General features: G+C 34.8%; 1 long non-coding RNA gene across 2 annotated transcripts; it reads right to left on the reverse strand.

Annotated features, from left to right (window-relative positions):
* Positions 1-3,331: 3,331 nt before the first annotated feature.
* LOC127494371 (uncharacterized) lies at positions 3,332-11,010 on the reverse strand. Of its 2 annotated transcripts, none has more exons than XR_007924854.1 (5): positions 10,536-11,010; positions 6,953-7,014; positions 6,794-6,865; positions 5,945-6,001; positions 3,332-5,518 (listed from the first exon to the last, which is right to left on the reverse strand). It is a non-coding gene; the product is annotated as an uncharacterized LOC127494371 (long non-coding RNA). The 2 variants fall into 2 exon arrangements; XR_007924853.1 differs by having other exon boundaries at positions 6,953-7,017; positions 10,536-11,009.
* Between the last annotated feature and the right edge of the window lie 1,122 nt (positions 11,011-12,132).

The following is a 12,132-nucleotide window of genomic DNA, read 5'->3' on the forward strand; positions in this document are numbered from 1 at the left end:
TATTTCAGTATTTATTCTAAATTATTTATTCGTGCACATCATTGTTTTAAATTCATGTTCCTCATAATCTTGAATCAGAATATCTTCCCCTCCCTCTTGCAGCATCTCATCTCTTCTCTGATGATGAGGGCGGGGCAACCTGTCACTCACATGAGATCCACCAATAGTAAACCACAACCATCCAATCAATTCCCCACAGACAAAATCAAGCCCCGCCCTACATTTGTTCTTGTTCCAGAAGCGTTTCACTCAGATATACGACACATTAGAGAAGAAAAGACTATCACAACTTCAGTTTCATGCTGATTTTAAGGTCAGGGGTTGATCAAAATCAATCAATACCATCTTAACACAATGAGTGGAATCTGATGTACTGAAATGTAACCGACTACCGCAGCAAGCCTAACCATGTCCCTTTAGGGGCTCCGTAGAATGCGTTATTCATTTTCTGTGCCTTTCCGAATTCGGAATTATGGCATCCCTAGTAATAGTGATTCTAAACTTGTCTTCAATTACTGCAAATAAAAATAAGTATTGGAGCAAAAGTGACCAATACAAGTTATTTTAGCATTCATGAAGCTGCGGTCAGTTCTAGCAGGTCTTGTCAGTCATGTGTGGTTTTCGTCAGATTAATTATTTTCGAGGCCTGCAGTGTCAGCAGTCATACAGCATGACGCACCCGTTCACCTCAGAAAAAAAATGAATCTGAGCACAACCATTAAAAAAAAAAAAAAAGTCTAACAAGGGGTTGCAATTCCTCGTAAAACCAAACAGTGAAATTAATTAAATGAAATAAGTTCTATTCACTCAAATATTACTAAAAGTTCATTTTACTTAATTGAAGAAAAAGTTATGTGAAGTTATTCCCAGCATGCTTTTGTCAGACTGTATGTAAGGAATAATTGATGGTGGGCCGTTAAATTCAGTGTTGCCAAATTGGGCTACTTTAACAGTGCTGCCACGGGTTGTTTTTCATGTCTGCAGGTTGAAGCGACCTCAAATAACATGATATTTAGCCCCTGGAACGCAAATTTTACATGACAAAACATGGATTTTACCCTCCAGTAGTGTTCAAAAGTACCGGTACTTCGGTACCAAGTCGGTACTGAAATTTTGAAAATGTGACGATACCAGCATTTCTGTAGTACCGGGAGTACTGAGTATCCGGGTATATTCGGTACCCACTGATAGGCCTGTGCCAGTATTTTACGTGAATATGACACGAGTGAAGCACAAAGCTTTGTTTACAGAAGAAATAGGCTAATAGGTTAGCGATTAAATGTGACATTGCAGCCATAAAAACATTTTGGTTCATGCCGAATGAGAGAGATACGTGAGTCCATACATTTAAGCCTTGTCCGCTTTGTATTCTGTTTTGCGAATCGCAATCTGGTCACCCTATTATCAGAAAATTTAACAATATTCCATTAGTTATTCCACTGAACATGGAATCTCTGTTTCTTTTCCCAAATCTTCACTCACGCAGGGGATTATAAACGTTTCTTCCTTTGGTTCGCTTTTAATTAGGCCTGTTATATTTGCATTCTTTACTGTGGTAAAGTAGAAAAAACACCGTAGGACAGAAACCTTTTTGCTTGCACGTCAATTTCTATTTAACACAGTTTATGCTTGTTATTAGACTTTATACGGCGCGTCAAGTTTATTTGTATAGCGCGTTTCACACACGCCGGTGATTTTTAGTTTCGCTTTCTCTGGCAGCGCAAAATCAAACATAGCCTGAATGTCTGAAGATAAAACTCGCTCTTCAGACCTTTTACAACAAGTGTCAGTTGCTTGTAACATCAGGAGATATTATTAAAGAGAAATTATCTCTCTCAAATCATTCAACAGCCGCCTAGTATTGAGGGTATGGCAAAAGACTGAGTGGCAAAGGACTGAGTGGCAGCACTGGTTTTCAGCGTGAATGCTGCGAAAAACACACAAAACACATCCAAAACAGGAAAGAGCTTTGCGACTGACTGTACAAATAGCTTTGACACAAAATCTGAGGTATATTTTTGCAGACTGCTGAAAGCTACAGAAAAAAAGAAGCAAATAGGTCACTGCAATTCACAGAAACAGCTGGACTCCAGGCAAAGAAACATGATTTGCAGTTATCATTTTGTGTCAAAATGTTGGATTTTGAGGTAAAATCATACCCTATATATTGTATTGTTATATATTGTGTTGACAACTCATAAATTAAATATTTACCATCTTATTCTGCATAATTGGGTGTTTTGAAATAAACACTGACAAAAACTATACAAGTTTTAGGGCTGGACGATATGACGAAATATATAACATTGATATGAGTGATCACTCCGATTTAGACCTATATATATTGTATTTATATAAAGCGTTCACAGGACGATTTGCTTTATGTATTTCCCCGGCGTCGAAATCAGGCACGTCAGGAAAAACGATTCCTGGCTGCATGTCAAAATCCATGGATTAGGTTTCTTTGACATGTTATAAGGAACACTTTCGAGCCCAACCTTTAGTGTAATCGTTTGTTTTACTCGCGTTTTCCCAATTTCCCCTATTAAATCCAGTCGTGCAGCAGGATCTTTTGCCACTCAGTCCAGCTGAGGGAGCGCGTTCCGGCGGGAAAGTGACGTCTATGCATATAAATGTTGAAGTAAAGTGTTACTGTGTGTGTTTTTGCACAAGATTAATATAGGGAGATACGTGTTAGTGTTTAATTAGGTCAAGGGTGGGCAAAAATTAAGACTAATTATGTTGTTTAACTAGATGCAACTGCAAAGCGAGTTACATTAGCACATGCAAGACAAGTGTGCTATTGCTAGCTAGCAGTTAACAGTGAAAGATGTTTGTTTTATGCAGTCAAAGTGTATGAGTTAAGCGTAATTAACATGTTTGTGTAGTATAGAATGTAAAGTTCGACTAATTATCTCAAATTATTTTTAGTTAAGCCAACTTATTATGGGTTTACAATGTATGACAAATATTTGCATTGTTTAGGTAACATTCACTACAGATTTTATTTACAGGAGTGAAAAATGCATTCAAGAACTGAATTCACTCCCAAAAAATGCAGGCCATGAGAAATGAGTTTATTAAATCTGTGTGTGCAGAACTGAACTGAACTGAACAACTAGTTATTAATGCAGTGATGATGGGGAGAGCAGGCTGATTAAAAGCAGTGTCTTATCTTACCTGTGTTGATGGAGTTTAATATTACTGTTGTCTAAAATTGCTTGCACTAAATGAGCTACACAGTTTTCATGTTTACGGCTCCGAGATGCAAAAACGATTACAGTTTGACAGTGACACTTGTATTCCAGAATTCACTCACTGAACTTTAGCATGATGAGCGGTTTAAACTTTATTAGTAATTAGCACAAACTTTTAACCTGGGTAGCCTACTGTAAACACTTACACAACATCTTCAGCTGAGTCATACAGTATGTCAGCTCTGTAATTTCAGCTGATGCCAATAAATAAGTCAACAAATAAGCGTTTGACACCATTTGACTTTGGGGCCCAAATACACGAGAGAGCTGGAGTGGCATCAAAAACACAAGATAAACAAGCCTAAACACTAGGAAAACATACTGGTAACACTTTACAGTAAGGTCTCATACATGAATTACCAATGAAACTGGTTTCTTAATCTTAGTTAATGTTAATCTCAACATTTACTAAAACATTATTAGGGTCACAAGTTGTATCTGTTAACATTAGTTAATGCACTGTGAACTAACATGAACATTTTTATTAACTAACATTAATAAAGATTAATAAATACTGTCAAAATGTATTGCTTATTCAGTTAATGCATTAACTTATGTTAACAAATGAGACCTGTACGGTTCAGTGTTTCCTGGTACTACGGTTACACAATGGTTTTTTTCGACATGGTACCACGGTAAAACCTTACGGTTACAAACTCTGAGCTCCACCTCAGTACTTAACTTGCTTGCAAGCTTTTTTAACATGTTCTTCATAAGGAGAAATGTCTTAACCCATTAAACATGAAAGTATTATGCAAATCATTTATTTCATTTTTTTCTAGTGATAAAGTATACAAGCTGTTTAATTGAATGAATTAAAACAAAACGAATGAATTAAAACTAAATCCACAGAATTATCCCATGATAGAACCCTTCAAAGGGGACTTATGAAAATGTAGGAAGGGGATCTTATTATAATATTACCGTCCCTTAATATGCACGTTTCCACCCACAGTGCCGCCATTTTGTTTCGCAACAGTGTACATAAATTTATCCACTAACCATTCAGAAACATCCAGTTTCATTCTAAAAGTTGTAACTTCTTCCTGAGTCTCTCCATCAGTGTCGACTCCGGTTTGAACAATGTAAGGCTGAACACCGTTACTGACAATCCTCATTTTGGCTGCGTGAGATTCTCCAGCTTTGTTGTTGTTGAGCGACCGAAGCGCGAGCTGTTAAAGCTCCGCCCTCTTCTGGAAAGGGGGCCGGGAGCAGCAGCTCATTGGCATTTAAAGGGACACACACAAAAACGGTGTGTTTTTGCTCACACCCAAATAGGGGCAAATTTGACAAGCTATAATAAATGATCTGTGGGGTATTTTGAGCTGAAACTTCAGACTTATATTACATCTTATGAAAGGGGCATTATAGGTCCCCTTTAAGAGATCTGATTTAAAACCTTTTCTTCTAAGAGTGTGACGATGAGGTAATAAACAAGGAAATAGGATAAAGCAGATGATATTAATCCTAAATGCAATAAATAAATTAATTAAAATACTTTTTCTAGTCAGAGGCAGGAGATTAGAGCATTCATTTTGACAAAAATATATGCCCCAGTAAAAAAGATAAGTCAGTATTTTTGGTTCATCTTCCAATAAAAAGCTGTAAACTAAATATTTGTATATTTTAGTAGTACACTATCATTTCAAAGCTATACAAGCTACTACAAACTATAATTATTTACATTGAGCCTAATTTTACATTTATTTGACCTCAGATTTAAATCAGCATGCAGTTCTTTCCTGTGAAAACACACCTGTTATAATGAAATAATACCATGGAAAGTAGGATAGATGATATTAATCATAAATACAATAATCTTGAACCTTACTGACAAAAGGCAATATCCTGAAAAAATTGCAGCCAGGCGGATGGCTCCTAATTTGTTTTAAGCCTAATTTTAAGTTTATTTGCTTTGACCAATGACTTCATTCAGCTTGAGCTTCTTTACTGTAAAAACACACATGCCCTCATGTTCATAGTGAAATGATTGAGTTTATATAAACAGCATGTCAGAGTACAGAGACGCAGCGGAGACGGACTCGTCGAACAGGCTGAATGTGCTGCAGGATGATGGACTGAAAACTGATCCAACAGAAGGAAGAGTTAATTCTGTAACTGTACCATACCAAACTTGTTTATAAAAACCAAGTGTGTGTGTGTGTGTGTGTGTGTGTGTGTGTGTGTGTAACAGATTAATGGCAGCATCATTTCAGCTCTTCTGTGGATGATGCTGGAGTCACATTTTCCTCTGGTCCCTCCTGAAACATACAGAACTTTTTTAGGTTTTTGACTGATGTATATATATAAAACCAAACAAAGAGCAATATTTACCTACATATATTTAACTAAAACATTTTAAAATGAAAAATGCTACACAGAGACTTTCAGGAACACTTTCAGGAACAAACAAAACCTTAAGAAACAGAGATTTACCAAAATGAACTGAACTTACCATCTCAAACACCATTTTTTATAGACACTTTATGAAGCCGTTTTTATTCGTTTCAGGTTTTGCTATCATTTTATGGACATTTATGACCCTGGACCACAAAACCAGTCATAAGTCGCACGGGTATATTTGTAGCAATAGTATATTTCACAATTCAATCAATTTCAAAATTGACCCTTATGACTGGTTTTGTGGTCCAGGGTCACATTTGGTCATGATTCAGTTTAATACTCACCTTCACCTTTTCCAGTTCTGACCCACCAGGTAGTGATTTCTGGGGGATGTGGAAGGCCTAACAAATCAAAAGACAGTTATTCAATGTGGTCCTATACAATAATGTGCTCCTGTTACGCTTTTTTGGATATTTCCTTTCATGCAGTGTGTAATAAAGCTGTAAATGTAAAAGGTCTGCAAAGTTTCAAAGATCAAAAAGAATATTTCTAAAAGAAAGAAGTGATTCTGAACTGCCTGAAACAAGTCAGTAATTTCAGTTTCACTTCCTGCTGAACCTACATAGGTTTGTATCTAATTTGCATAATGTCCGCCTACAGTCTTCATTGGCTGAAGAGCATCTCCTTTGCCCCGCCCTCAAACACTGTAGTTGTATCTGAGACTGGAAGAGTTTGGTGTGTGTTGTTTATGTCGAGAAGACGCTGTTTTCTGCTGCCAAAGCAAATCCACTTTGATGAGATTGATACGGTAAAACCGACGCCATCATTACTGTTCATATCGAGTGCTGAGGAAGAGCTGAAAGCCATCTAACCAATCAGAGCAGCTCTTAGAAAGGCGGGGCTTAGAGAGACCGAATCTCTGAACGAACCGTTTCAGACACTGTGAGAAAAGAGCTGATGCTGCAATGGATATTATGAGAAAATTAAAGTGTTTTTGACCTTGGATGAATGTAAATCTATTGTAGGAGACTCCAAACAATCCTTAAGGGGGTGACAGCTTCCTTCAAATGTTTGAACGATCAAATCAGATGTGTAATTATTGAGGTAGCTGCTAAAAACATGTCAACAGTTCATGTGCATTTACATCAAAGATGCAACTATCAATTATTTGAAGTAGAGAGGTTGTCTTCCACCTTTTTAGCTTGCTGGACTTCATCTGTAGACTTCGACCTGCTTTTCACTGCGTGTCTCTGGGGGGAAGTGGACTGCAAAGACACAGAGAAATTCAGCACAGTAAAATGAACACATCAGCACAACAGTCACTTTCTGTCAGCTCAGCAGGCTAAACTCACCTTCTGATCCATGATTTAACTGTAGACGCTCTCCTCAAACACACTCCGATCTACCTGAGCAGCTGCTGTCAGAGAAGAGAATAAAGCAGTCATTACAGACAGAAGTGTGTGGTGTTTTACTAACACTAGAGGTCACTGCAGCACGCTGTTCAGTTTCTAAAGGAAACGGCAACTCTGTAAAACATGACATGAAATAATAGTCTGAAAAATCGGTTCACTTTAGGTATCTATAAAGTTACACTATAGGTAACTTTGCAACTACATGTCAACTAACTCTCATTAGAGACAAAAATATATGCAATTTGGTGCAGATGCTGATATTTATATGGACAAAAAGTAAGATGAAATTATGATGCTTGTAATGTAAATCAATGAGATCTTAGCTTTATGATCAAAGCTCTGTAGTTTTAAAACATATAATTCAATACAATGATGATTGAGAGATGAACAAATAAACCTGATGATCATATCTGAGACTCACATTTTTACGATAAAATGACGTATGGAAGATCAAGTAAAGCTAAGTTGCTTCAGTCCAGTTGATTAATTCTCATCTCTGACATTCCACCTATAATATCTACTTGCATTTCACACAAAACATTTTCCCACATTGACATTTTCAAGTCAGCTATTCATTAAACTCCCACAGTCTGTCTCCTTGACCAGAGATTAACACACGTCTAAGCGTGTGTGAGAAGTTAAAGTGAAAGCAATGAGTGAGAGAGGTTGAGCTCTCGATGATCTGCTGTGACTGTGAAGAGCTCTGTGGCTTGAGAGGAGGAAAATACACTTCCTATCGATTCATCCACACCAGTGAGTCAACAGCTCTAAAGCTGACGTTTCTGAGGCAGATACAGCCTCACACACACTCAGAGATCTGAAAGAACAACCAATGAGTGATCTGCACCATTCTAACATTCTTCTTTGAGCTGAACAACTATTTGTTCCTTTAGCTTTCTAGGACACAGAGACTTTGTGAGAGAGTTTTGAGAGGCCACTGGGGTCTGAGTGATAGCTATAGGGTATTCTGAGTGTAAATAAATAAATAAAATAACTAAAATGCTAAAAAAAAAAAAAAAAAAAAAAAAAAAAATCATTAAAATGTAATTGTATATTTCTTATATATTACATCAATTATATAATTATAATAAGATTACATAATATTAATAATAATAAAAAATAATACTATAAATAATAATACTCTTAATAATAATAATAATGCTATAATTTTATAAAACATTTTGATTTACATGTTGTCTTTCTAGCATAGTAAAAATGCCATAAGACAATTAAAAATTTAAATCAAAATGTTTCTTATAATATTAAATCAATTATATGATAATAAAATTACTTAAAATATATTAATCATAATAGAATCCAAAATAATAATAAACTAAAATGCTAGAAGACAATCAAAATGTATTTTATAGTATATTACAAAAATTAAATGATAAAATTACATAAATATATTTATAAAATAATCATATTAATGAAATGCAAATAAATAAATAAAAATACTATAATAATATAATACTCTTAATAATAATGATAATGATAAATCTAAAATGCTAGAAGACAATCAAAACGTATTTCTTATATATTACATCAATTAAATGATAACATTACATAAAAATATAATAAAATAATCATAATGAAATCCAAACAAACAATAAAAAATAATACTATAAATAATACTCTTAATAGTAATAATCATCTAAAATGCTAAAAGACAATTAAGATGTATTTCTTATATATTACATAAATTATATAGTTACATAAAATATATTAATAAAATAGTAATACTACAATATTAATACTCCAAAATGCTAAAAAAAACAAAAGCAAATTGTAATATATTGCTTAAATAATATATATATTGCATAATCCTACTCTAAAAGAACAATTAAAACACATTTCTTATATATTACAAATGTGTATATATATTATATATATATATATATATATATATATATATATATATATATATATATGTGTGTGTGTGTGTGTGTATAATATTATATATATATATATATATTTATTATACACACACACACATATACATACATATATTATATATATATATATATATATATATATATATATAAATAAATAACATTACAAATTATTAAAAAAACAAACAAAAAAAAAAAAATTATATTATACATAAAGAAATTTCTTTACCCTCCCTCAATATCCATTTTTAATTAAAGAACACAGTTCTTGAAACTTTTGAAATCACAAAATGAATTTGTTAAATCAACCAAAACCTACTTTATGTTTTATATATATATATATAATCTTTCAAGCAGAAACGGCCTACATCAGGGAGCCTTCAAATATTGTGTTGGACAATGGGGGTCTTTGAATCCAAAAGGTGGAGAATCTCTTGTCTGTCTGATGTTTTTACACCCATTTTATTGTGGGGTTTTGAAAAATCTCTGCCTCCAACCTGAAGTATGAGCAATAATAACAGCGACGCTCGACTTGTGCAGAACGAGAGAGAGAGAGAGAGAGAGAGAGAGAGAGAGAGAGAGAGAGAGAGAGAGAGAGAGAGAGAGAGAGAGAGAGAGAGAGGGGCAGAAAACGAGTCTTAAAAGCAAGTGATTTAGATGTGAAACGAGGGTGAGATGTGACCTCGCAGTACGCTTCGATTAAGTCGGCTAATGTAAAACTTATCAGCCTGTTCTGTAATTCAAATGAGGATTTAATAACGCTGAGAGGAACACCATCATCTTCCTGAAGGTCAATAAAAAATCTGAACATCAATCCACACTCTAAAAATGCTGGGTTGTTTTTCAACCCATGTTTGGGTCAAATATAGACAAACCCAACTGTTGGTTTACTTTTTTTTATTTATTTTTTTATTTCTTATTAAATTTTAATAATTTTGAAACAACACAGCATTTTTTAGAGTGCAGGTTTACGTCTTTGTGCTTTCGATCAATTCAAGGAATGTTAATATATTTGGACGCCACCATTAAAGCACAAATCTTAACCCTTACTTTTGGACGCTACTATGGTAATACCATAGTATCTTTTAAAGCATCTACAAGTACCCTGAAATATAAATATCAAACCACTACAACACATGAAAAACAGAAATCTCCAGCAGCGGACATCAATCAATCTCATGCTGTGATGATATTTGTTCCTCGGCCAGTGAGTCAGACCTGCAGCACACATTTAAAAGCACACCAACACCTTCATTTGCTGCTCATATAATAAATTATTAAAACAAAACATTCAGTGAGGAGGACAGAAATAGACACATCATCATCTTCCATCCAGACACTGTTGGAGGTAAGAGCATATATTTGCTGTCTGACATCACGACACCAGAACCAGGGCTCCAAAACACATTTCGTCCATTCAGTTCAGTTACTGAATAGAAACGCTGTTCGAGTGAATTTGCCCTTCAGTGATTCTGGAGCAACAGACGCATACAAATACAGCCGTATAACACACGTACTGATGTTCCAGACAGCTCAGGAGCTCATTATACAATACCTTTCCAGTAAATACAGTAAATCAACTCATTGTAATGCAGAGATTATAAAATGAGAGCTGGAATAAGGACACTTACCCTCCTCCTGTCTGTCAGTGAAGCGGTGCAGCCAGTAAGTGAATCCTTCTCGTTTCACGATGCAGTCGCTCCATCCCTCCCTTTCTCTCTCTCACACACACACACACACACACACACACACACACTCATTCATAATTTCACAGACAAGCACGTACACCCACCAGGCCAGTCACGAACACACGAGTGTAACGAGGAGGGCGAGAGAGATGAAGGGCTGCAGTTAATAGATGTTCACATTCTTGGCAATATTAAATAAACACTGAAGTGGAATAAATCGGCTACTTTATCATGGTTTTATTAATGCTTTGAATCAGCTTTTATTTTTAGTTGTTTTCATGTTAATTTTAGTTTAATTTTTAGTCATTTTATTAGTTTTTTTTTTTTTTTAATATCACTATTTAGGTTTAATTCATTTGGTAACACTTTACAATAAGCAGTAGAGGCCGTTTCACTCGAAAAAGAACCAAAATTAATAAAAATGCTTCAAAAAAAAACAAAAAAAAACAAGATATGGAGCAAAAAAAAAAGTCTCTGTACAAGTTCTTTAAAAATAAATAAATAAATATATATATATATATATATATATATATATATATATATATATATATAAAATTTATTTATTTATATATGCCATATCACACGAGCAAAAGTGCTGTTTTCCCAAATATCAGCATGTTTGCTAATGTGATATTGTTTATAGTGTTCAGTCACGTGACTGTCGCGGAGCCCCGGCGGGCAAAACAGCCGTGTAACTGCAGCACAAGCCTGTCAATTTTCCATCTTAAAACCAAAAATATGTGAACAAGATGCAAGTTTTGGGCCCTTGTGATCTATATACAGCACCTGCAGTGATTTCAATCACAAAAAACAGTGGGACGATTTTTTTTTAAAAGCTAATGTGAAAAACAGTAGGGTGGTTATTGCTCCAATAAGGATTAAATTAAGCAAAGTTTAACACAAATCAAGGATTTGTTGATCTGGGTTTTATTTTAAATCGAGTTGTGACTTTTAAACACAGATTAACTGCACAGAAAGACTAAAGGGCTGATCAAGCAGCATAGGTGGAGGGTGAACCGACGCCAGGCTGAAGAATCCTTAGTGCAACCCACCCTTAAAGTGCCTTAATGTACTAAAACAGTGATATTAAATATCAAATTCAGTTTAACCCTTTTTGATGATGCATACTATATACAGGTGAGCAGATGAGCCCAGAATATGAACGCAACGCATTTTCTTTATAATGGTTTTCGATGGAAAAAACGCTTAACGAGAAACCTCATGCTGCATTAATATTCTGTGTTCATTTGTTTGCCTGTACAAAGTATGCATAATCAATAAGGTGTATATTGAATATATAATATCTATCTGTCTTTTAATATCACTGTCTTACTGCATTAGATCTTACTACAAACCTGATAAAAATGACTGGCGGCCAATGGAGGAAAGCATTGTTTTGCCCGCCAGGGGGCGTTCCCTTCAGAGCGTGAATGTCAGTTTTTCCTCTATTTTGTCAACGAAAATAGTTCCAAACAGTAAAATCTAACAATTTTTTGTTGCTGTTGTTGACTTAAACTGCAACTGTTTGTTTACCTTAGTG

This window comes from Ctenopharyngodon idella, chromosome 14 (assembly GCF_019924925.1).
Source record: "Ctenopharyngodon idella isolate HZGC_01 chromosome 14, HZGC01, whole genome shotgun sequence".
In the NCBI taxonomy this organism is placed as follows: Eukaryota; Metazoa; Chordata; class Actinopteri; order Cypriniformes; family Xenocyprididae; genus Ctenopharyngodon; species Ctenopharyngodon idella.